Genomic DNA, 23,475 nt, shown 5'->3' on the forward strand with positions numbered 1-23,475 from the left:
ACATTCAGGGAACTCAGCCCTACCTGGTCTGTCCTACCCTCACCCTGCGACCTCTCAGACCTCCTCTTCCTCTCACTCACCCTGTTTCTGCCACCCCAGACTCTTCATGATTCCTTAAACAAACCAGGCACACTCTGCTCCAGGGCCTTTGCACTGGCTGTTGCCACTACCCAGAATACCTGTCCCCCAGACAGATGTGTGGCTGCTTTACCACATTCTCTGTGAGGCCTTCTCTGAGTGCCTTCATTTAAACTGTAAGTGAGTAGGTACTCAATAAAAATTCATTGGATAAATCCAAGGGAGGGAAGGAAGGAGCAGGACCCAGGGATACTGAAAAGCTTTAGTCTACTATGAAGACAATAAACACTCCGCGATGGAATTGAGGAAAAGTTATGCCCAAGGCACCCCACCCTTCCGGTCTAATGATTTACATTCCCAGGCAGTCTTATCTCCCCACCACAAACCTCCTGAGTCCTTCCCCCCAACCCCCACCCGCCAGCTCAGCTGTCTGGGGGCTTGGTTGCTCCAGAGCCAAATATAGGAAGTTTTGTGGTTTTGCATGTGGGGCAAGTGGCAGGGTGACAGATCGCATACTGTGCTTGGGCCCATGGTAGGACTCTGCTGGCAGGGACAGCGGGCCCAGGCCTGCCCCGGACCTGGCCCTACGTGGGAGGATTTGTGAGCCAGAGGCAGAGAAGGGTGTTCTCAAGCTGGCAGCGTTGCACGAGGTGGCCAGTGAGCCAGGCCTTCCACACAACCAGTGACATGTGGTCCTGAGCGCCCTGGAGCACCCCTGTGAGGAGAGTGAGTGGTGGGGGGAGCAAGGACTCTGACCTACACTGGAGGCCTCCACTGTCTCATCTATAAGATGGACATGACGCAGAGGCTGGAGGACTCTGTGGGAGCAAGGCCTCGCCAACACGCAGCTCCGGGTGCCCTTATGCACCAGCTCACCATCCCCCGCAGCAGCATCAGTGCCCTCTGCAGATGGAGAAATGGAGGCCTTGCCCCTGGCCTCAGGGCAAGGATGCAGCAGACCTGGATCCCATTTCACCCTCCTGTCTTCTGCACCCTACTCCAGACAGCCTCGCCTCCGTGAGTCAGCACGCAGAACAGAACTGCTAATGACAGGCTGTCAGAGAGCCCACCCGGAGATAGGTGAGGGCGGGAGGAGGAGTGTGGCCCCAATAAAACCTAGAGGGCCTCTGCACTTGCGGAGGACTGGTCCTGGGGCAGTGCCCGGCTCAGCCAGCAGCCCCAGGCTTCTAATTACTCGAGAACACAAAGCAGGCACGCCCCCCCCCCAGTCGTCTGAGAGTCTAGTGGGGTGAGCTACAGAGGCACCCTGAGTCCAGTTGGGGGGATTGGCTAACTGCCAGCAAACCCATGGCCCTTTCCTCCTGGGCCTGGAGAATCAGCTATGTTCCCACCTCCTTTGCTCTGGGTACAGCTAGTGAACACGTGTGAGTGGAGCCAATGCCCATCCCACCCAGCTCGGGCCCAGGAGGCCTCCTGTGTGACCACACACACACTTTCTACCCATGTCTGCCCATCCGATGTTGACACCCAGGGTGGCTGGAGAGCCATGCATTGAGGTGGCTGAGCCTCCATCAGCCTCGATCCCTGAATCACTGTACGGAGTCGACACAGATCACCCCATCACAATCACCCACTCAACTCAATGTGAGTGAAAACATGCTTCTGCCATGCTCAGCCACGGAGAAGTGTTTTTACCTGGCACAGCAAACTAGGATCACTGTGACGTACCTATATTCCTCATCTTCCCCGTGGGGATAATATGTGTGTTCAAAAGTCGCTGAGTGGGGCACCTGGGTGGCTCAGCGGTTGAGCGTCTGCCTTCAGCTCAGGGTGTGACCCCAGGGTCCCAGGATCGAATCCCACATCGGTCTCCCTGCGAGGAGCCTGCTTCTCCCTCTGCCTGTGTCTCTGCCTCTCCCTCTGTGCCTCTCATAAGTAAATAAGTACAATCTTAAAAAAAAAAAAAAAAAAGTCGTTGAGTGGGTTAAATTCAATGTGATAACGTGCCAGCCAGCAGGGAATACTCGTGAAACGTTTGATGAAATGTTTGATGAATGTCTGAACGAGTCAGACGGTTTGGGACGGTTTGGCTGCTGCACGAGTCGGGACGGCTTTGGTCTGTGATGGCAGGATGCTGGGTGAACAGTTGCTTAAACCATACGGACGTTGATTGTTTACTCAGCGAGGCCTCTGGAAGTGGCAGTTCTGGAGCTCCGGCAGCTGCCGGGTCAGGCCCTTCCACCCTCCCGCCGCCTGAGTCCCAAGGCCGGCCTGTTCCAACCAAGGAAGCAAGAGGCAGGGGCAAAGTGCTTTCTCCTTGAGAGGCTCTAGCTTTTCCTCCAGGAAGCAAACCTTTTCCCAGAGCCCCCAGGACCAGGACGTGTGCCATTTCCTCCCGTTGACCCGGAGGGGGTCTGTTGCCGTCTTACCTGCCAGGGAGCGGGGAGCTGGAGGGGCTACCGGTGGCCACCGAAGTACCCGGAGATGGAAGGATGTGGCACGCGGGTGAGCACCCAGACGTCACACACATGGTATCAGGAAACTTGGCAGACTGAGGAGGAAGGGTGGCAGCTCTGGGGAAAGGAAGCCCCAGGAAAGATGGGGCGGCTGGGGGGCCCCTGTGCACAGGCCCAGGCAACCCAGAGGCCCGGAGAGGCCCGGCCCTGCACACCCAGAGCGCCACTCCACTACCCTTGGGCGTTTGTCCGAATTCTTTCTTTTTTGCCTGTGTCTCTGCCTCTCCCTCTGTGCCTCTCATAAGTAAATAAGTACAATCTTAAAAAAAAAAAAAAAAGTCGTTGAGTGGGTTAAATTCAATGTGATATTCTTTCCGATGCCCCCTGGACCTGGTCTGAGCCTCAGGACATCCAGCTGTCTCGGCCACTGAAGAATGCGCGGGAAGACCAGGATGAGCTGCAGCTGGGACTCAGGACCTCCAGCCTCAGGGCTCCGCCTCTCTCTGCTGCTCCCTCCTGCTTTCCTGCGAGTTGCTCCCACCTGGAAAGCCTTTTCCGGTGGTGGTGAGGGGAGGGGGATGTGCAAAGGTGACTTCCAGCAGCTCCAAGTTCCATTCCTGGGCTTGGAGAGCCCAGTGGCGGGACTTGTGCTCCCCAGGGACTTCAGCAGACATCCTGAGGTTCGCTCTGGGTGGCCCATGGGGTCACACAAGCAGCTCTGGGGCGTGGGAGTCCTCAGGGCACATCGGAATAACAGTTGTCTGGTCACTGGAGCCAGTGGCCCAACAGGTGCTGGGATGTCAGAGAGGTGGACAGAGGCCGGCCGTGGTGAAGGCCGGGCTGCTGCTGGTGGGCAATTGCCCAGACCCAGGGCAGAGGCGGAGGCCGCAGGCTGGGCCCCGTGGACTGGCCCTCCCCTGCTCCATGCGCCCGACCCCCCAGGAAGCCCTCCTGCAGCAATGACCACGGCTGGCCCTCCCGGGCTGCCTGCGGAGCCAGACCCCTGGCTCCTCCTGCCTTCGTGCGACCACTGACGCTAACCGTTATTTGCACTGGGGGGTCCTGCTCCAGCCTGGCCTCCCCTCAGAGCTCCAGACTTACCTGCCTTCCTCCTCACACCTGCACTCCCGTATCCAGGACAAATGTCGGGCCATGTGGGGCGCACAGCAGTCCCCCCCCACCCCCGTCAACTCCTTCGACTGTCCCCATTTCGGTGAACAGCAGCCCCATCCTCACGGCTGCTGAGGCCAAAAGCCAGAGACATCTCCTTTCCTCCCTGCCTCACACCCACATCTAACTCTAAGGGGATCTTGGCACAGCTCTAAAACTCAGTCCAGAATTTTTACCTCTGCTGTTGCCACCCTGGCCCGAGACACTGCCGGGTCCTGCGGGGATGGTTGGAACCGCCCCTCTCTGCCCTCCACGCAAGCCACAGCCAGGGCAAACCTCTGCATCCAATAACATCTCTGCTCAACCCCCTCAGGGTCTCCTCCCCTCATGCCTGAATCCAGAGCACTTTCAGTGGCTGGCAGGGCGCTCTCCTCTGAACCTCCACCATAACCTCATCCCCCACCACTTTCCCCAGTCACTCCACTTCACCACACTGGCTTCTACGTTTTTTCTCAAATATGCCAAGAACATGGCTGCCGCAGGACCTTTGCACCTCCTACCTGATGGCTCTCCCACCAGCAGCTGTCATCTGTGCATGGCTGGCTCTCTTTCTGGCACTCAGCTCTCTTCTCAAATGTTGATCCTCACCCTAAGTCTACTGTCTTCCTTCCCTGACCACCAGAGAGCACGTAGTACTTGCTTCTACCTTGTAGTGATTTCAAGGAAGGGACAGAAAGGAGGAAATTGGGAGATAGAGAGTCACCCAAAATTGTACACAACCAGAGCTTGGAGCTACACTATGAAAGGGATCAGGGTGCAGCCACTGGCAAACAGCAGGAAGGAGCCAGCGACAAGTGCCCTGACCTCTGTCCTGTTTCACTCCCAGCTCCCCTTGCTGCCCCACTGTGCAAACCCAGGTGGAGAGAGCCTGAGTGCGTAGTCTAAATGTGACCAAAGGCAGAGGAGGGTACCCAGAAGGGAAATGGAGAAGATGCTACTGAGCTTTCATCTGGCTCCACCACTTTCTGGCTGTTGAGTCTGGGCAAGTTTCCTAACTCTGTGCCTCAGTTGAGCCTGGAGCCCCATGTGGGGTCCGATCTCAATGCTAAGATCCTCACCTGAGCCAAAACCTAGGGTCAGCTGCTTAACCACCTGAGCCACCCAGGCGCCCCGGTAGCATTTCTTATTCTGGAAGAGGCCAAACCAACATTAAAGAGGCCTCAGCATATTGGGCTTAGTGGTTCAACATCGCAGTGGGCGCCCCTGCTGGGCCTAGGTGGCACATCCTCTTCCCCTTGAGGACACCTGTGTTTGGCAACCTGTGCCTGGGAAGGGAGAAGCTGCAGAGCTTTCTTTTCCGAGCAGCAGGAAGGCAAACGGCCTCGTTCCTGGTCCTGGTGTTGACTGGGTCACCGCCACCCTGGGGCCTCAGGTTCCGTATCTGTGCAAAGGAGGGCCGAGGGCTGGTCATGTGCATACCTGTGGCCCTGTCCTCCTCCCGGAGCGATCACCTCCACAGTCATTCCCAGGGTGCCCATGGCTGGTCTCCGAGGCAATGGGCATCAGAACCACAGGGAGAGTGTGTGAGGGACCACCCTGGATCAACACCCCTTTGTGGAAATGCTGGGAGATGTCATTCCTGCCTCCACCACACCCCCACCCCCACCCCCAGCACAGCAGAGCCACTCCCAGCCATCCTGGCCACGTGCCCTGCGCACCCCCCAGCATGGGGGCTGCTGCCAGGGGCCCAGGATCAGAGTCAGATGCCTCTCCCATCAGCACCCCTCTCCCTGGAGCTTTGTGAGGCTCCCACTACGTCCTGGGGGAGAGGCCAGGTGCTGTTTGCAGATGAGGAAATCGAGGCTCAAACAACGATGACTTCGGCCAAGTTTCCTCAGCTTCTCGACCATCTCCCAAAGCCAAGTCACTGGGCCTTCCCCTTCCCCTGGGAGCCAGTGAGACCAGGAGCAAGTAGGAGAGGAGGAACTCAGAGGGAGGATTGCAGACCCAGGGATCCTGGAGGTGAAGCAGCGCCAGGTGAGGAAATGGCAGAGGAAGGCCTAGGAAAATCCTGGCGTGCAAACCACCGTGTCCTTCCCAAGCCCACGCAAACGTTGCTAATTGATTACAACATCCTTTCCTGTTGGGCCAGCCTCAGAACCCTTCTCAACACAGCACTCCAGGCAGCCTCCGCCTGTTGGTTGAAGTGGGAGCTCAGGATGAAACCACATGATTCTTTAAAAAAAAAAAAAATGTATTTATTTACTCATGAGAAACACAAAGAGAGACAGAAACACAGGCAGAGGAAGAAGCAGGCTCCCTGCAGTGACCCCGATGTGGGACTTGATTGCAGGACCCCAGGATCACAACCTGAGCCGAGGGCAGACCCTCAACTGCTGAGCCACCCAGGTGCCCCAAACCCCATGATTCTCAGATCAGCATCTGAAGGATGGTGAAAAGAGAGGGGAAACACAGGGGTCTCAGGACCAGAGCAGACAATGCTCTGGGGACCAGGGACGTGGGCAGAGGCAGGCAGTAGTGTGCTGGGAGATGCACTGCCCAGCTCCCTCTCCAGGAAGGATTCGCTGGCCAGCTGGGTGCAGGGGTGGCTAGCAGGCACCCTCCAGCTGTCCCTGCCTCGGGGTCTCCCTCAGCTGCCGAGCCAGCTGGTGTGAGGTGACTCCCTTCTCAGGGCAGCCCACATCCAACAACCTGGGACTAGAAAGGCCCAGTCACCTTGCCCGGACACAGGACAGCTCCAGGGGCGGTATCCGTTCAGAAGAGCTCACAGGGTGACCAAGGCTTTGCAGGGTCTGCAAGGCAGTTTGACTTCTCCCTTTTCCTTCTACAAATGTCGATCCCTAACATGCACTGAAACGGTCTCGGCACCTGCTTCCCAAGAGCCCAAGCTGGAGGAGCTGGGGGGGCGGAAGCCCAGGGACTGAGGTTACAGCCCAGTGGTTTTCCACCCAGCCTCAGGCAAAGTGCCTTGTAAATGCCATGTACCCTCTCCGGATGCGGGTCTGCAGGTGTTGTCAACGTGCCCGGATCTTCCTTTTGCCTTGAACAGCCAGCAGGGCGTGGACACATGTTACCTTCCTTCTCTGGCCTCAGAGACCCGATTGCCCACCGAGCTGTTCGGTCAACAAACCCATGTCCGATGCACCGTGCCGGGCTCCTGGGGTTTCAGGCAAGGCCCCTGCCCTCACAGGGCTTACACTCCAGGAAAGTAAGGAAACATAATAAAGAGCCAGGATCATTCCGGTCTCAGAAAGTGCTAGAAAGAAAACAGATCAGGGCAAGGACTCGATAATGATTGTAGAGATGAGCCCCACTTGACAGGGTGGCCAGGAAAGGCCTTTCTGATGTGTGGCCTTTGAGCTGACACCTGACTGCAACCAGAGCGATGTGGACATCAGGGGAAACTGAGGCTGACAACCGTCATTTCCTCAGCCTATAACTCCTGGGGCCCTGGGGCATCTTACCTGCACTCTCAGGCAGTGTGTGTGGGGGTGGGTGGGCATTAGTCAAGCAAACAGATTATCATAAGTCAGAAGAGTGTTGCTGTAATGGGGGGTGGGGGGGCTCAATAAGAGGCCTGGAGGCCAGTGGGAGCCCAAGGGAGGAGGCATCTCCCCAACTCCAGGGTGATGCAGGGGGTGGTCAGGAAGGTCTTCCTGGAGATGAGGTAGTGTGCTCTAGAGAACAGAAGAAAGGACATGTGCAAGAACCTAGAGATGACACCTGTAGTAGCAAAATCCTCGGGTTCTTGTACTCCACGGGGATTAACTCTTTTGTGTCACCCAAAATTCCTGTGTTGGAGCCCTAACCCTTGATGTGACTGTATTTGGACATGGGGCCTACAAGGAGGTAATTGAGGGCTAAAAGGGGTCCCGGGGTGGGGCCCTGATGCCATAGGAGTGGTGTCCTTATAAGAAGAGACACCAGAGAGCTCATACTCTCTCTCCCTGAATCCACGCACACACCAAGAGAAGGCCCCATGAGCACACAGCAAGATGACAGCCATTTGCAAGACAGGAAGAGAATCCCACCAGAAACCCAGCCTGCCAACACCCCGATCTGGGACTCCCAGCCTCAGACGTCTGTGGCGGTTGCCCATGCCACCCCTCACGTCACCCCCCACACCACCACCCAGGGGGGCAACTACTTGCATCCTCACTTTACAGATGGAGAAAGGAAGGCCCCAAGTAACTTGCCTGTGGTTCCCCAGCTGTGAGTGCAGTCAGGCCTCCAGTCAGGCCTGGAGCCCATGCTGTCGCCCTCCGCCTCCATGCTATAGGTCTACACGGCCCTGAAAGTGCATACCTGCACAAGTTTATAGGTGCCTACTTGCTCCTTTCTTTCCTTCTAATCCTGGCCCTGGCTCTGGCTTGTTTCTGAGAGCCATGGGGGACCATGGGAGGAGTGCCAGGGCCACATTTGAGTTCTAGAACACTACTCAGGTGGCTGGAAGGCAGGGGATGGATTCTTTGGGAAGGAACTCAGGCTTCCCAGGTTGTCTAAGCAACCCTGGAACCAGAACCCAGGGGCCTCTCCTCTCTGTGGGATCTGTGACTGCCCCTCCCAAGTGAGGGCCATAGAGACCCAGCCCTGAGGTGTCTGCAACAAGGAAGGTGGATTGCGCATCTCCCACAGCTTTGAGATTCTCAGCTCCTACCTTACCCCTGCTGCCTCCTTGCATGGGTCCCTGCCTCACCCCAGCCCCAGTCCAGCTCTGAAGTGACAGCCAGCCTTAAAAGCTCCCGAACTAGATAAATATCTCTGCCTGGATATTCAGTTAGGAAACAGCTGAGCATCAGAAGTCAGATCTCAAGGGAGCCCCTGCCCTCCCCAGTCCCCTCCTAGCCAGCTTAGAAAGGGGTGTGAAATGACTCTGCTGTTCATGGATGGATGAATGGAAAAATGAAACATGGTCTGTCCAGACAATGGAATCTTATTCAACCCGAAAAAAGAAGTTTGACATGGGTTACAACATGGAAACACCTTGAGGACATCATGCTAAGTAACATAAGCCAGTCACAAAAGGACGACTACTGTATGATTCCACCTACATGAGGTATCTAGAATCATCGAATTCATAGAGGCAGAAAGTAGGATGGTGAGTGCAGAGGATGGGGAGTTAGAATTCAGCCGGCACAGTTTCCATTTGGGGAGATGAAAAAGTTCTAGAGATGATGGTGGGGATGGCTGAGCAACAGTGTGAGTGTGCTTAATGCCACTGAACTGCACACTTACAAATGATGAAGAAGGTAAATTTCATGTTATATGTATTTTACCACAATAGCAAACAAAACACAACAAAGACTTCGGGCAGGGGAGGGAGGGGGATGAGCTTTGGGAGGGGAGGAGTCAGGAGCGCAGCGCTACTCTAGGCCTCTTCCCTCACTGGGAAATGGGAGCAGCTCCTCTGATCCTCACAGATTGCCTGCTGCTTTACTGCTGGCTATGTCTAATCCCCACCATACCCCGTGAAGCAGGAACTGAGAGGTACAGATGAGGAAACTGGGTTTGGAGAGGTGAGATGATGCCCAGTTTACACAGCAGGTGTGTGAAGAAGTGGAGAGTCAATCCAGAACCTAAGAGATGTGCTCGAAAGTGGCATGACAAGCACAGTGTACCTTACACCTCTAGGTGGTGGACAGGGAGTAATTAGCACAACATGGGACCTTGTGTTAGAACTGATGGCTGGGATTCCCCCTCTCTGGGAGGGCCCTCAGCTTCTCCATCTGTGTTTCTTCTCTGCCTCTCTGGCCATAGTTGATTGGTCCAGGTGCAGAAACCAACCACCTAGTAGACCAATCAGGGTCCTTGACACTGTAGCTGGAGTTAGTCATTCAATCATTTCTAATGACAGGAGTCATGAGCAGCAGGAGACGTTGGGACATGTATGAGGAGACATTGAAGATAATGTTCAGAGAGAAGCAAAGACCAAAAAAACAAAAAATGCCTCAAAATTTGTATTATTGGGGTTAGATTGTGGAAAAATTGAAACTCCAAATAACAATAGCTTAAAAGAGAAAACTTATTTCTCTGTCAGGTACATTGTCCCAGGCTGTGATGACACCAGGATCCTGGCACCTTTTCCCTGATACTCCACTCTCCTCATGTGGCTTCCACCTCCTGGTGCAAAGTCCAGCCATTACATTCACATTCTGACCACCTGGAAGGAGTGTGAGGAGTTTTACTGACCCACTCCCCAGTGAACTTGCTGAAAATGATAAAACAGAACAAAATACTCTAAAGGCTCTGGAAATGGTCATAATGGCAAACAGCAAATAAACATTTATGTAAGGAAATCTATGTAAATTTGGTAAGAAAGGAGAGTACATGGTATCCTTCTACCAACCCACTTCAGTGAGGCAGACTCCACTCCAGACTCCTATAGCTAATAACACAGTGCTTTCTGCTCCCCAGCTCCCATTCAGAGGGCTTTCTTGTCAGAAGAAGCTGAACTTCAACAGTTTTCATCCTGTTCCCAGCTACCTAATGCTGAGACTTAGTTCCAACTGACTATGGTCAAAAGGTGGGGGTTCCTCTCTTCCATCCAACCCCTAAAAAGTAAACAAACAAATAGTAGTAACTAGCCCTGGAATATGGAGGTGAGCAATACAGTGTATTATCTAAAATGTCCAATTTCCAGCAAAATAAAATATACATATATGTATATATACATATGTCATGCAAAGAAATAAGAAAGTATGACCCATACACCAGTAAAAAAAAAAAAAAAAAAAAAAATGCAAATTGCCTGTGAGAGTGACCAGATGTTAGATTCAATAGAAAAAGACTAGGGCAGCCCCGGTGGCTCAGCGGTTTAGCGCTGCCTTCAGCCCAGGGCCTGATCCTGGAGACCTGGGATCGAGTCCCATGTCGGGCTCCCTGCATGGGGCCTGCTTCTCCCTCTGCCTGTGTCTCTGCCTCTCTCTGTCTCTCTCTCTCTCTCTCAATCTGTGTGTGTGTGTCTCTCATGAATAAATAAATTAAATATTTTTTTAAAAAAGATTTCAAAGTAGCCATTTTAACTGTCTTCATAGGACTAAAGGGGAGCATAATTAAAGAAGTAAAAGAAAGTATGCTGACATGCTGCATCAAACAGATAATATCAATAAAGAGATAGAAATTATTTTAAAAGACCAAATGGAGGTTATAGAGAAGAAAATTAGAGTAACTGAAAGTGAAAACTAACTAAAAGAACTCAACAGTAGATGGGAACTGGCAGAGAAAGAATTAACAAACTTGAAGATACATCAATAGAGATTATGCAAGAACAGAGACAAAAAAGAATGAAGAAAAATGAATAGTATCAAAGAAATGTAACACACCATCAACTGCATCAATACAGACATAATGGCATTACCAGAATACAAGGAGAGAGAGAAAAGGGCAGAAAAAAATAATTGAAGAAATAATCGCAGAAACTTCCCAAATTCACTGAAAACCATAACCTGCACATCCAGAAGCTCAATGAACTATAAATAGGATAATTGCAGAAAGATTCAAAAGCATACATCATATTAAAAATGCTGAAAGTCAAAGGCAAGAAATCTTTTTTAAAAAGATTTTATTTATTCATGAGAGACACACAGAGGCAGAGACACAGGCAGAGGGAGAAGCAGGCTCCCTGCAGGGAGCCCGATGTGGGACTTGATCCCAGGACCCCAGAATCATGACCTGAGCCAAAGACAGGCACTCAACCATTGAGCCACCTAGGTGCCCCAAAGACAAGAAATCCTGAAAACATCAAGAGAAAGATGACTCTGTCACTTAACTTACAAAGGAACTTCAATAAAATTAAAAGCTGACTTCTGAACAGAAACATTGGAGGCAGAAGCAGGGAATAACATATCCAAAGTGCTTGAAGAAAAAACTGCCCACCAAGAAACTTCTCCAGCCAAGCTATCTTTCTAAAATTCAGGTTAAATAAAGACTTTTCAAAATGAACAAAAAGCAAGAGAATTTTTTGTTATTAGACCTGATTTACAAGAAATACTAAAGAAAGTTCTATAGGGTAAAACAAATAACCTTAGATGATAATTCTCATACACACAGAACATTAGTAAAGCTAATTATGTAATTATAAAAATAGCATTCATTTTCTCACAACTGATTTTAAAAGCAATTATATAAAATAGTATGTATATAATATAATATTGGGTCTATGACACAGATAAATGTAATAATATTATATGTGATATATGCATCAATAACAGCAGCCGTAACCCTGAGCCTGACCCTAATCCTAACTCTAACTTTAAATTACTTTAAATGCAGATGGGTTAAATTCTCCAATCAAGAGACACAGAGTCACAGAATGAATTAAAGACAGGATCCAACAATACACTGCCAATAAGAGATTCACTTTAAGGACACACAGAAGCTGAAAGTGAATGAATGGAAAAAGATATCCCATGCAAAAGGACAAAAGAAAGCAGGTGGCTATAATAGACTTTCAGCCGAAACTGATCTCAATAGACAAAGAAGGCCACTGTATACTGCTAAATGGGTCACTTCATCAAGAGGATATAACAACTGTAAGCCTACATGCACTCAACATTGAACCATCTAAAAATATAAAACAAATATTAACAGAGCTGAAGAGGAAAATAGACAGCAATAATACAGTAGGGGATTTCAATACCCCACTTTTATCCACCCCATTTCATCAATGGATAGATCATCCAGACAGAACATCAGTAAGGAAATAGCAGACTTGAGTAACACTACAGACCAAATGGGCTTAACAGACACATACAGAATGTTCCATTCAACAGCAGCAGAATACAGATTCTTCTCAAACACACATTGAACAGTCTCCAGGAAAGATCATACTGTGGCCCTCAAAACAAGCCTTAACAAATTTTAAAAGATTGAAATCATATCAAATATTTTTTCTGAACACAATGCCATGAAACTAGAAATCAGTATCAGGAAGACACTTTAGAAAATTCACAAGTATTGGAAATTATACAACACACTCTTCCACAGCCAATGGGTCAAAGATGAAATCAAAAGGGAAATTAGAAAGTATTTTAAGACTAATGAAAATGGAAACATAATTCATCAAAACTTATGGAATGAAGCAAAAGCAGCTCTAATAGGGATTTTCACAGTAATAAATGCCTACATTAAGAAAAAAGAAAGATCTCAAATAAACAACATTTACACCTCCAGGAACTAAAAAAAAGAAGAACAAACTAAGTTCAAGTTCAGCAGAGGAAGGAAACAGTAAAAATTAGATCAGAATAAAATGAAATAGAAACTAGAAAGACAATAAGAAAGAGCAATAAAACTAAGAGCTATTTTTTTAAGATAAAACTGACAAACCTTTGGACTAACCAAGAAAAAAGGGAGGTACGTGGGTGGCTCAGTTGGTTAAGCATCTGCCTTCAGCTCAGGTCATGATCCCAGAGTCCCAGGATTGAGCCCTGCATTGAGCTCCCTGCTCAGTGGAGAGCCTGCTTTTCCCTCTCCCTCTGCCACTCCCCCCACTTGTGCACTCTCTCTCTCTCTCACTCTCTCTGTCAAATAAATAAGTAAAATCTTTTTTTTTAAAGAAACAAACAAAGAGAGCCCAAACATATAAAACTACTAATGAAAGAGGATACATTACAACTGATACCACAAGAATACAAAGGATTATAACAGACTACTATCAACAATTATGCACCAACAAACTGAATAACCTAGAAGAAATGGATAAATCCCTAGAAACACACAACCCACAAAGACTGAATTATGAAGAAATAGAAAATATGAACAGACCAATAACACATAAGGAGCGTGGAGTAGTAATCAGAAACCTACCAAGAAAGAAAAGCCCAGGTCCAGATGGCTTCGTGGGAGAATTCTACCAAACATTTAAACAAGAATTCATGCCAAGCCAATCCTTTGCACATCCTTACAAGTCCAGCATTACCTTTATACCAAAGTTAGACAAGGACACTACAAGGAAAGAAAATTATAAACTGATAACCCAGAAGAACACAGATGCAAAAATACCCAACAAAAGACTCCCAAATTTAATTCAACAACACATAAAAGATCATACACCAAGATCAAGTGGGATTTATCCCTGGGATACAAGAATGTTCTAACACACACAAGTCAATAAACATGATAAATCACATTAACAAAATGAAGGATAAAACCATGTGATCATCTCAACAGATGCCCTCTAAAAAAATCACTTAACAAAATTCAACATCCTTTCATGTTATAAGTTCAACAAATTAGGTATGGGAAGAATATACATCAATATAATTAATAAAGACCATATATGACAAACCCACAGTTAACCTCATACTCAACTGTGTAAAGCTGAAAGCTTTTCCTTTAAGATTAGAAACAAGAAAAGAGTGCCCACACTCACCACTTCCATTCAACATAGCGCTGGAAGTCCCAGCCAGAGAAATTAGGCAAAAAAAAAAAAAAAGAAAGAAAGAAAGAAAGAAAGAAAGAAAGAAAGAAAGAAAGAAAGAAAAGACATCTAAATCAGAAAGAAGAAATTAATTGTCTCTGTTTGAAGATGAAATGAACTTATTTAAAGAAAACTCCCAAGACTCCACCAAAATGCTGCTAGAACTAATAAATGAATTCAGTAAATTTGCAGGATACAAAGTCAATATATAAAAAATCAGTTGCATTTCTATATACTAACAACAAACTATCAAAAAAAAAAAAGTCAAGAAAATAATCTTATTGGGATTCCTGGGTGGCTCAGTGGTTGATCATCTGCCTTCGGTCTCAGGTTGTAATCCCGGGGTCCTAGGATCGAGTCCTGATCAGGCTCCCCAGAGGGAACCTGCTTCGACCTCTGCCTGTGTCCCTGCCTCTCTCTCTGTGTCTCTCATGAATAAATAAATAAAATCTTTAAAAAAAAAAAAGAAAGAAAACAATCTTATTTACAATAGCATCAAAAAAATAAAACACTTAGGATAAATTTAACCAAGAAAGAGAAAGATATTTTCATTGAAAGTATATGATATTGATGGAAGAAATTTAAAAAGACAGCCAAAAAATAAATAAAATACAAAAGGAAGTGGAACAAGGTTTACTATTGTTTAAATATCTGTATTACTCAAAATAATCTACAAATGCAAGCAATCCTTATTAAAATGCCAACTGTATTTTCACAGAACTAGAAAAAACAACCTTAAAATTTGTACAGAACCACAAGAGACTCCAAATTGCCAAAACAATGTTGAGAAAGAATAATAAAACTGAAGGCAATATATTTCCTGATTTCAAACTATTTCACAAAGCTGTAGTCATCAAAACAGTATAGTACTGGGATAAAACAGACACATAGTCCAATGGAATAGAAAGGAAAACCCAGAAATAAACCCTAGTATATACAGTCAATTAATCTTTGATAAGAGTGCCAAGAATACACACTGGGGAAAAGGTAGTCTCTTCAATAAATGGGGTTGGGAAAACTGAATATTCCACATGCAAAAAATGAAACTGGACTCATCTCACACCATACACAAAAATTAATTTAGAATATATGCATTCTTGAATGTAAGACCTAAAACTGTAAAGTTCTCAGAAGAACACAGGAGGAAAGCTACTTGAATTGATCTTGGTCACTTTTTTTTTTCAGATATGGTATCAATTGCACAGGCAACAAAAGCCTGTAGGACTATATCAAGCTGAAAAGCTTCTGCTCAACAAAGGAAATCATTAGCAAGATGAAAAGACAACCTATCAGAGGGGAGAAAATGTTCACAATCCATGCATTTTTTAAGGGGTCAGTACTCAAAACGTATAAGGAACACACACAACTCAATATTAAAAATACTAAATAATCAGATTAGTAAATGGGCAAAGGACCTGAAGGGACATTTTTCTAAGGAAGGCATATAAAGAGCTAACAGATACATAAAAAGGTGCTCAACATCATTAATCATCAGGGAGATACAAATCAAAACCACAATGAGATATCACCTGTTAGGGTGGCTATTTTCAAAAACACAAGGGATAACATGTGTTGTAGAGCGTGTGGTGAAAAGGGAACTCTTATACACTGTTGGTAGGAATGTAAATTGGTGTTGTCATTATGGAAAACATTATGGAAGTTCCTCGAAAACTTAAAAATAGAACCACCATATGATCCAGCAATCTTGCTTCTGGGTATATATCCAAAGGAAATGAAATCATTATCTCAAAGTGTCTACCCTTTCATGTTGATTACAGCACTCACTATTCACAATAGCCAAGATATGGAAATGTGGAAACGTGAGTGACCATTGACAGATGGAAGGATAAAGAAAATTTGATGTAGACACACATTACACACACACATACACACACAGAGAGAGAGAGAGGAATATTATTCAGCTATAAAGAAGGAAATCCTGCTATCTGCTACAACATGGATGAACCTGGAGAACACTATGTTAAATGAAATAAGACAGACTTAGAAAAAAAATGGTTCTGTATGATCTCATCTATATCTGGAATCTAAAAAAGTAGAACCCATAGAACCAGAGGGTAAAACAGTGACTGCCAAGGACAGGAGGATAGGAGAAATGTGGGGAGACATTGGTCAAAGGGTACAAACTTGCAGTTATAAGATGAATAAGTTTAGGGTGACTATAGTTAATAATGCTATATTGAATACTGGAAATCTGCTAAGAAAGTAGATTTTAAGTGTTCTTACCACACACACATACAAATGGTAACTGTAAGGTAACTTGATTACAGTAATTATTACACAAAATATGTATATTAAATCACCACATTGTACACTTTTAAAAATCACATTGAGGGGATCCCTGGATGGCTCAGCGGTTTAGTGCCTGCCTTCGGCCCAGGGCATAGTCCTGGAGTCCCAGGATGGAGTCCCACATGGACTCCCCGCATGGAGCCTGCTTCTCCCTCTGCCTGTGTCTCTGCCTCTCTCTCTCTCTCTCTCTCTCTCTCATGAATAAGTAAAGAAAATCTTTAAAAAAAATAAAAATCACATTGTACAACCTAAATACATGTAATTTTTATTTGTCATATCTCAATAAGCTCAGGGGAAAAGGAGGAAAAAATACAAAATATTAAGTGTTCTGTCAAAAATAAAAAAATAAATGTTCTATCAAACTATTAGAGAAATTGAAAGTATAATTAAAAACCTTTCACAAAATACATTTAAGACCTAGGTGGCTTTGCCAACAATTTCTACTGGAAATTTAAATCCAGATAAGAGGAAAAAAAGGAAAACTTCACAACTTGTTTTATGAGGCCAGAGTATAATCAATACCAAAACCCAAAAAGACATCATGAGTATGAAAATATCACTTAGAAAAATAAATGGAAAAATCCTAAATCAAATATTAGCCAATCAAATCCAGTGACATATCAATCACAGCAACTCAGATTTATTACAAAATTTGTAGTTTGGTTTAATATCTAGAAGTCACCACATTAACAAAATAGAGTAGAAAAAGCATATGATTTTCTCCAAAGATGAAGAAAATTGATTGCATTTAACATACATTCATTAATTTTTAAATCTTATCAAGGTAGGAATAGAATGAAACTTTCTTAATCTGAAAAGGGAAATATATAGAAACCTATGCCAAGTGTCATATTTAATGATGAAATATTGAACGCTTTGCCCTTTGAGATCAAGAACCTGTCAAAGGGATTCACTATCATCACTTCCATTAGGCATTTTATCAGAGATTCTAACCAGTGCATCAAGGCAAGGAAAAGATAAGGAATAGAAAAGAACTAAAACTGGAATTGAATTAATACAAGGTTAATATATAAAAATCTATTGAATTTCTATAGATAGTAACAAACAGAAAATATTTTTAAAAGAAACCACTATGCTAGTATCAATAAATATCAAATACAAATAAAATTAAAGAAAACCTACGTAAATGAAGGTATGTATCACTTTCATAGATTGCAAAACTCAATATTGTAAAAATGTAAATTACTTCTAATTGCTGTATAGCTTCAATGCAGTCCTAATCAAAATCCCATCAATGAACAAGCTCATTCCAATATTTATGTGGAAGAGCAAAAGCCAGGAATAACCAAGACAATCCTGAAAAAAAAAAGAGCATAGTAGGAGAACTTGTTCTACCAGTTATCAGGACCTGTTATAAAGCTACATTGCTTAAGACAACACAGTTCTGTACAAGGTTATGTAATCAAACAGACCAACAGAGAAGAGACTCCAGAAATATAAAAATCGGATGCTCAATTTATTATTTTAAAATAGTAATAGGTCAGGATGGGGTGCGGGGAATTATTTTTAATAAATATAAATAAAATCATTGGTTATCCATGGTTTTCCATGAGGAAAATATTAAACTGATCGTGCCTCCCATGATAAGAAAATCCGGTCCAGGTGGAATTGTAGATCTAAATATGAAAGGTAAAACAATAAAGCTTCTAGAATCATATAAAGAGAATTTGTAATCCCAGGGTCAAAGAAATCTTTTTTCAACAAGATACAAGAAAATCTGTTAAAGAGAAACACTGACATGTTGGAATGTGTGGAATACACATGAAATATATGTTATATATGTGAATATCTATTTTATGTATAATTTATGAATGTTATTTATATTAGGTATAAAATACATAGGTGTAATACATACTGGAATATATTAAATTAAAATTAAGAAATTCTAGATATCAAAGACACCCTTAAAAAAGTTCAAAGGGAAGTTACAGAATGGGAGTAGATATTAGTGACATATAATAGACAGAGGCCCACATTCAGAATATGAAAAGCACTCCCTCATTCTTATTGAATAAAAAAAAGACAGAAAACTCAAAAGAAAAGGGACAAGGGCAAGGGACTGAACAGCTGTTTCACCAAAGAGAATATCCAAAAGATCTATAAACACACGAAGAGATGCTCAGCTCATTGGTAATTACGGAGATGCAAATTCATACCACAATGATATAGATACCTTAATATATCCATGAGAATAGGTTAGAATTTAAAGTTCTGGCAAAAGGTGTTGACATGATGGGGAATAACAGTAATTCTCACATTCTGCTGGCAACAGTGTAAATGGACAGAATTGTTTTGGAATCCAGTTTAGCAATATCTACTAAAGTTGTAGACAAGCATACTGTGTGACCCAGAAATTCCACTCCAAATTTGTTCTCAAGCAGAAGTGCATGCACAACATGTACAAAGAGTTCTCAGCAGCACGTGCAAAGTGTTCAAGACAGGTAGGAAAATGTCCATAACTGCATTATTCATAATAGCTCCAAACGGGAAATGAGCCACATGTCCATAAACAAGAAAATGGAGATGTTAGCTATAGGACATTTACGAAGAAATACCACACAACAAGGAAAATGAACGAGCAGCTACACACCAGCATGGACGAATGTCACGAACAATGCTAAATGGAACATGCCAAACAAAAAAGGAGACAAACTGCGGGATTCCATTCCTATTTTTTTAAAAAACAGCAATCATGACTTAGGGCTCTTTGCTTAATACAATCATAAAACTATTTTAAAAGAGAGAGAGAGGAAGTAATTACCAAAAGTCAGGATAGTGGTCATTTGGGGGGAGGATGAAGAAAGTAAGGATTAAGAAGGGCACAAAGGGATTTCTGGATACTTCTAGCATTCAATTTTCTGCCCTGATTGGTGGCTCTCTGGGTACTTGCCTTGTGGTAACTCACTCCAGATGTACATTTCTTTTTGGTACAATTTTCTGTATGTGTTCACAATTCACATGAAAAAATTATTTTAACTGCTTCTGTTTCTTTGGCGCTGATATATTTATACTCACGAGGACTCTTTTAACTCTTACACTCTTTAAAGTACTATGCTAGCAGGTGGCTGTTATTACCTTTACAGATAAGGGAAACTGACTCTGAGGCAGGGCATGGGGGAGAGGGCTGGGGCCATGCTCAGTGACAGAGCAGCAACAGAATATTTATTCAGTCCACATCTGATCTTTTGCTTTACACAATTAATTTGTTTGGGGGGAGAAGGGAGGTGCAAATCACGTTTTCATAAATTGATTTCATTTCATTAAAATGCACTGGAAAGCCTGCCACTTCAGGAAACCCCAGAGTGTATTCATTTATTAATTGATTCAGCAAATATTTATCAAGTGACTATCTTATTCACAGAACTGTAAACCCCCCTGAAACCTAAAAGGCTTGCCTTTTAAATTTTTTTTTTTTTTTATGATAGTCACACAGAGAGAGAGAGAGAGGCAGAGAGACATAGGCAGAGGGAGAAGCAGGCTCCATGCACCGGGAGCCCGATGTGGGATTCGATCCCGGGTCTCCAGGATCGCGTCCTGGGCCAAAGGCAGGCGCTAAACCGCTGCGCCACCCAGGGTTCCCAAAGGCTTGCCTTTTAATTTTCTTAATAGTGTATTTTGATGTATAGAATTTCTTCATTTTAATTTAATATATTCCAATGTGTATCCCACATATATGTATTTTTTACACATGTAAAATGTTTTCCACATGTATTTAATGCCTTCCAGTATATCAGTGTTTTCTTTTTAGGTTAGGTTTACTTTAATATGATTTAAATTTTTTCATAAAAATATTTTTTTCACAGGTACCTGGGTGGCTCAGTTGAGCATCTAACGCTCATTTTCGGCTCACGTCATGATCTCAGCATCGTGAGACTGAGCCCTGAGTCAGGCTCCATGCTCAGCAGGGAGTCTGCTTGAGATTCTCTCCATCTCCCTCTGCCCCTGACCCCTCTCACACACTCTCTCTCTAAAATAAAATCTTGAAAAAAACTTTTTCATAAAGTAAACACTCCCTTAATTTATTGTTTATAGAAGTCTATATTTTCAGATATTGATACATTTTAACTTTTTATTGTTTATTTTTCCTTATTCCAACAGTAGTGCATGTTCTGCAAAACTATAGAGCATTTGGAAAATGGAGAGAGAAAAAAAAAAAAAAGAAAGGAAAACCACCTGTATCCCACCCACCCAGGGATAACTATTGTGAACATTTTGGTCTACATCTCTCTGATAGTTCTTTTCTATGCATGTATTACTTTTCTAACCAAAATGGAATCACTCTAAGTTTCTTTTTAACTTTAATTTTTAATTGATTTTTTTAAACATCTAATTGAAATCTATCCAGGAAAACAGAGGGAAGTATCTCAAATATACGAGCCACTCTACTACTGATTCACATAGGAGGACTACAGATGTCAGGTACAGGTTAAGGATGCATCATGTGCACATGCTGGGGTGACTGGGTATCCCCTTCCTGGGACAGTGTCTCAGGAGCAGCCTAATTGTGCACCCACCCAGATGACCTCCATCATCACTGTCAGCTGAGTGCAGCACCTGGTCTGTGCAGACTTAAGCCCCAACTACTGGAGAAACCCAAGGAACTACATATGGTTACAAGATAACTTCCAGTAAGAATATACAGACAGCTTTCCCCAGATCACCTTTGAGATTTCACTAAAATTCTCCTCCAGCCTTTGGGTAACATGGTTCTCTGTTGACCCAAGTCTCACTACCAGAATTTCAGCACATTCTGCCTATAATCCTATGGATATACTTTATTTTATGAAAGCCTACACTACCAACCCAGGTTGTTGGCAGGACCTCCATACTTTTCAAAGAACAGAAAATTTGGTAAGTTGCACCTATCAGACAGACATGATGTCTGGCCAGAACACTGCTATCAGGAGTAGTCCTGTCCTCGTCCTCTCAGGAGGCAAGGCACTGGTGGGGGAAAACAAAACTAGGGCATGAGGGAGAGAAGGGATGACAGATGACTCCCCAAGACAGGGGGGGAGTCTAGTGATCATTGATCAATATCAATGATCCAGAACCAAGCCAGCACCATTAGAGGGTAAGCTTGAGCTATCTGGACTCAAGAGGAGCCAGGAGAAAGCCAGGTTTCAAGAACTTGATCTAACATCTGGAATCCGGGAATTACAACTTGGCAAGAGAGATGACCATCACAGAGATCTTCATAACCCTTTTCAGGAGAAATAGAACATGTTAAATAAATGAACAAGTGACACAATAACCTAGCAATGAGGTGATCATGTCCCCAGTGGGTTGTATATCAATACCTCCTTTGCAGGGGCACCTTGGTGACTCAGTTAATTAAGTGTCTGCTTTTGGTTCAGGTCATGATCCTAGGATGGAGCCCCACATGGGGCTCCCTGCTCAGCAGGGAGTCTATTTCTCCCTTTTCCTCTGCCCCTCTCCTTGCTTGTGCTCTCTCTCTTGTTCTCTCTCAAATAAATAAAATCTTCAAAAAAAATTTTAAACACTTCCTTTACTATAAGCTCTTTTATCTTTTCATAGAGCACCAAAAGCAACCTAGGCAAAGTTGGTTTTTATGGAACACAATTCTTATAGCAAAGACAAAGTCACTGATTTGGTCAGATGCCAAATGAATTACAAGCAGGGATTAAAATCATCTTAGCCAGTGAACAATTTACTTCATTAGCAATTTGTTTACAGTTTATAAAACCCTTTTAAAGAAAGCATCTCAGGGTGCCTGGGTGGCTCAGTTGGTTAAGCGTCTGCCTTCAGCTCAGGTCCTAATCCCAGGCTCCTGGGATTGAGCCCCATATCTGGCTCCCTGCTCAGCAGGGAGTCTGCTTCTTCCTTTTCCCCTCCCCCTGCTCATTCTCTCTCTCTCTCCCTCCCTCCCTCTCTCTCTCTCTCTCCTTCTCTCTCTTTCTCCCTCTCTTGAGTAAATAAAATCTTTTTTAAAAAAATTTTTTAAAAAGCATCTCAAAAAAAAATAAAAAAATAAAAATAAAAAGCATCTCAAAAAATGTACTGGAAACAGTCAGAGGGACCCAACTAAAGTCCTACTTTTAGACTGGTAATTAGACCCTGTTTGATGACTCTTCTATTATTTTTGGATATCAGCATCTGAACCTTTTTTAGTGTTAGGAGAAATTTCACCAGAGAAAGCATGGGCATCTCTTCAAGACCCTGGGCTTGGACATGTCCAACTTTGGGAGACCCTATTTTTAAAGGGTGAATGCTTTTGGTAATAAGATAGTTACATTGTATCAGCAACAAGTACACATGCATTTAAATATGTGGAAATGTGGAAAGTTAGGTGCAGGCTGATATTGGATAGTCAAAGAATAGGGTAATGAAGGAAACCTGTTCATTGGCTTGTTTTGCTCCTTAGCAAATGAATCACCCTCAGCTATGGACTGAATGCTTGCATCCCTCACAAATTCATATATCAAAGCCCTAACCCCCAATGTGATGCTGTTTGGAAGTGGGGTCTTCAGAGGTAAATAGGTCATGAAAGTAGAGCCCCACAAGTAGAATTGGTGCCCTTACAAGAAGAGACACAACAGAGATGATCTCTCTGTCCACCATGTGTACACACAGCAAGAAGGTGGCCATCTGCAAGCCAGGAAGAGAGTCCTCACCAGGAACCGAGTCTGCCAACATCTTGATCTCAAACTTCCCAGCCTTCAGTACTATGAGAAAATAAATTTCTGCTGTTTAAGCCACCCAGTCTGTGGTATGTCTGTTATAGCAACCTGGACTGATGAAGACACCCTTCTGGGAGTGACAAATCACTGCCTTATGAGTTTTAGCAGAGGCAGAGCCCACCCACTACTTAGAAGCAGTTTAAGAACCCAGAATCCTGCTTTCCAGCCTCACTCAGGGTTAGCAAGTACACCTGACCCAGCATTGGCCAGACCAAGCTGTACAGATAGGGACTGGAGTAATTGTCCCAGTTCCTGCAGCAGGATTTTGGGAATGGAGTCAAAGATTTAGCCATGTAAACAATCCCGTGATCTTTTTATACTTCTGTGAAAAACCCAGGATCCTTATAACAAGCTCTTTTTCTAAGTAAATCAGTTGGAGTTGGTTCCTGAGCTTTCCAACTAA

General features: G+C 44.6%; 2 long non-coding RNA genes across 13 annotated transcripts; both read right to left on the minus strand.

The window, feature by feature from the left end:
* Window positions 1-1,684: 1,684 nt before the first annotated feature.
* On the minus strand, window positions 1,685-2,771 carry LOC144289427 (uncharacterized). 2 transcript variants are annotated; one of them, XR_013357305.1, is made up of 3 exons: window positions 2,731-2,771; window positions 2,469-2,590; window positions 1,685-1,989 (listed from the first exon to the last, which is right to left on the minus strand). It is a non-coding gene; the product is annotated as an uncharacterized LOC144289427 (long non-coding RNA). The 2 variants fall into 2 exon arrangements; XR_013357304.1 differs by lacking the exon at window positions 1,685-1,989 and adding an exon at window positions 1,999-2,310.
* Window positions 2,772-2,862: 91 nt separating this feature from the next.
* LOC144289428 (uncharacterized) lies at window positions 2,863-8,118 on the minus strand. 11 transcript variants are annotated; one of them, XR_013357312.1, is made up of 5 exons: window positions 7,823-8,117; window positions 6,342-6,882; window positions 4,166-5,840; window positions 3,037-3,736; window positions 2,863-2,922 (listed from the first exon to the last, which is right to left on the minus strand). It is a non-coding gene; the product is annotated as an uncharacterized LOC144289428 (long non-coding RNA). The 11 variants fall into 11 exon arrangements; XR_013357310.1 differs by having other exon boundaries at window positions 2,869-3,736; window positions 6,342-6,494; window positions 6,612-6,882; XR_013357314.1 differs by having other exon boundaries at window positions 2,869-3,045; window positions 3,597-3,736; window positions 7,823-8,116.
* Between the last annotated feature and the right edge of the window lie 15,357 nt (window positions 8,119-23,475).

The sequence above is a fragment of the Canis aureus genome, chromosome 19 (genome assembly GCF_053574225.1).
Source record: "Canis aureus isolate CA01 chromosome 19, VMU_Caureus_v.1.0, whole genome shotgun sequence".
Taxonomy (NCBI): Eukaryota; Metazoa; Chordata; class Mammalia; order Carnivora; family Canidae; genus Canis; species Canis aureus.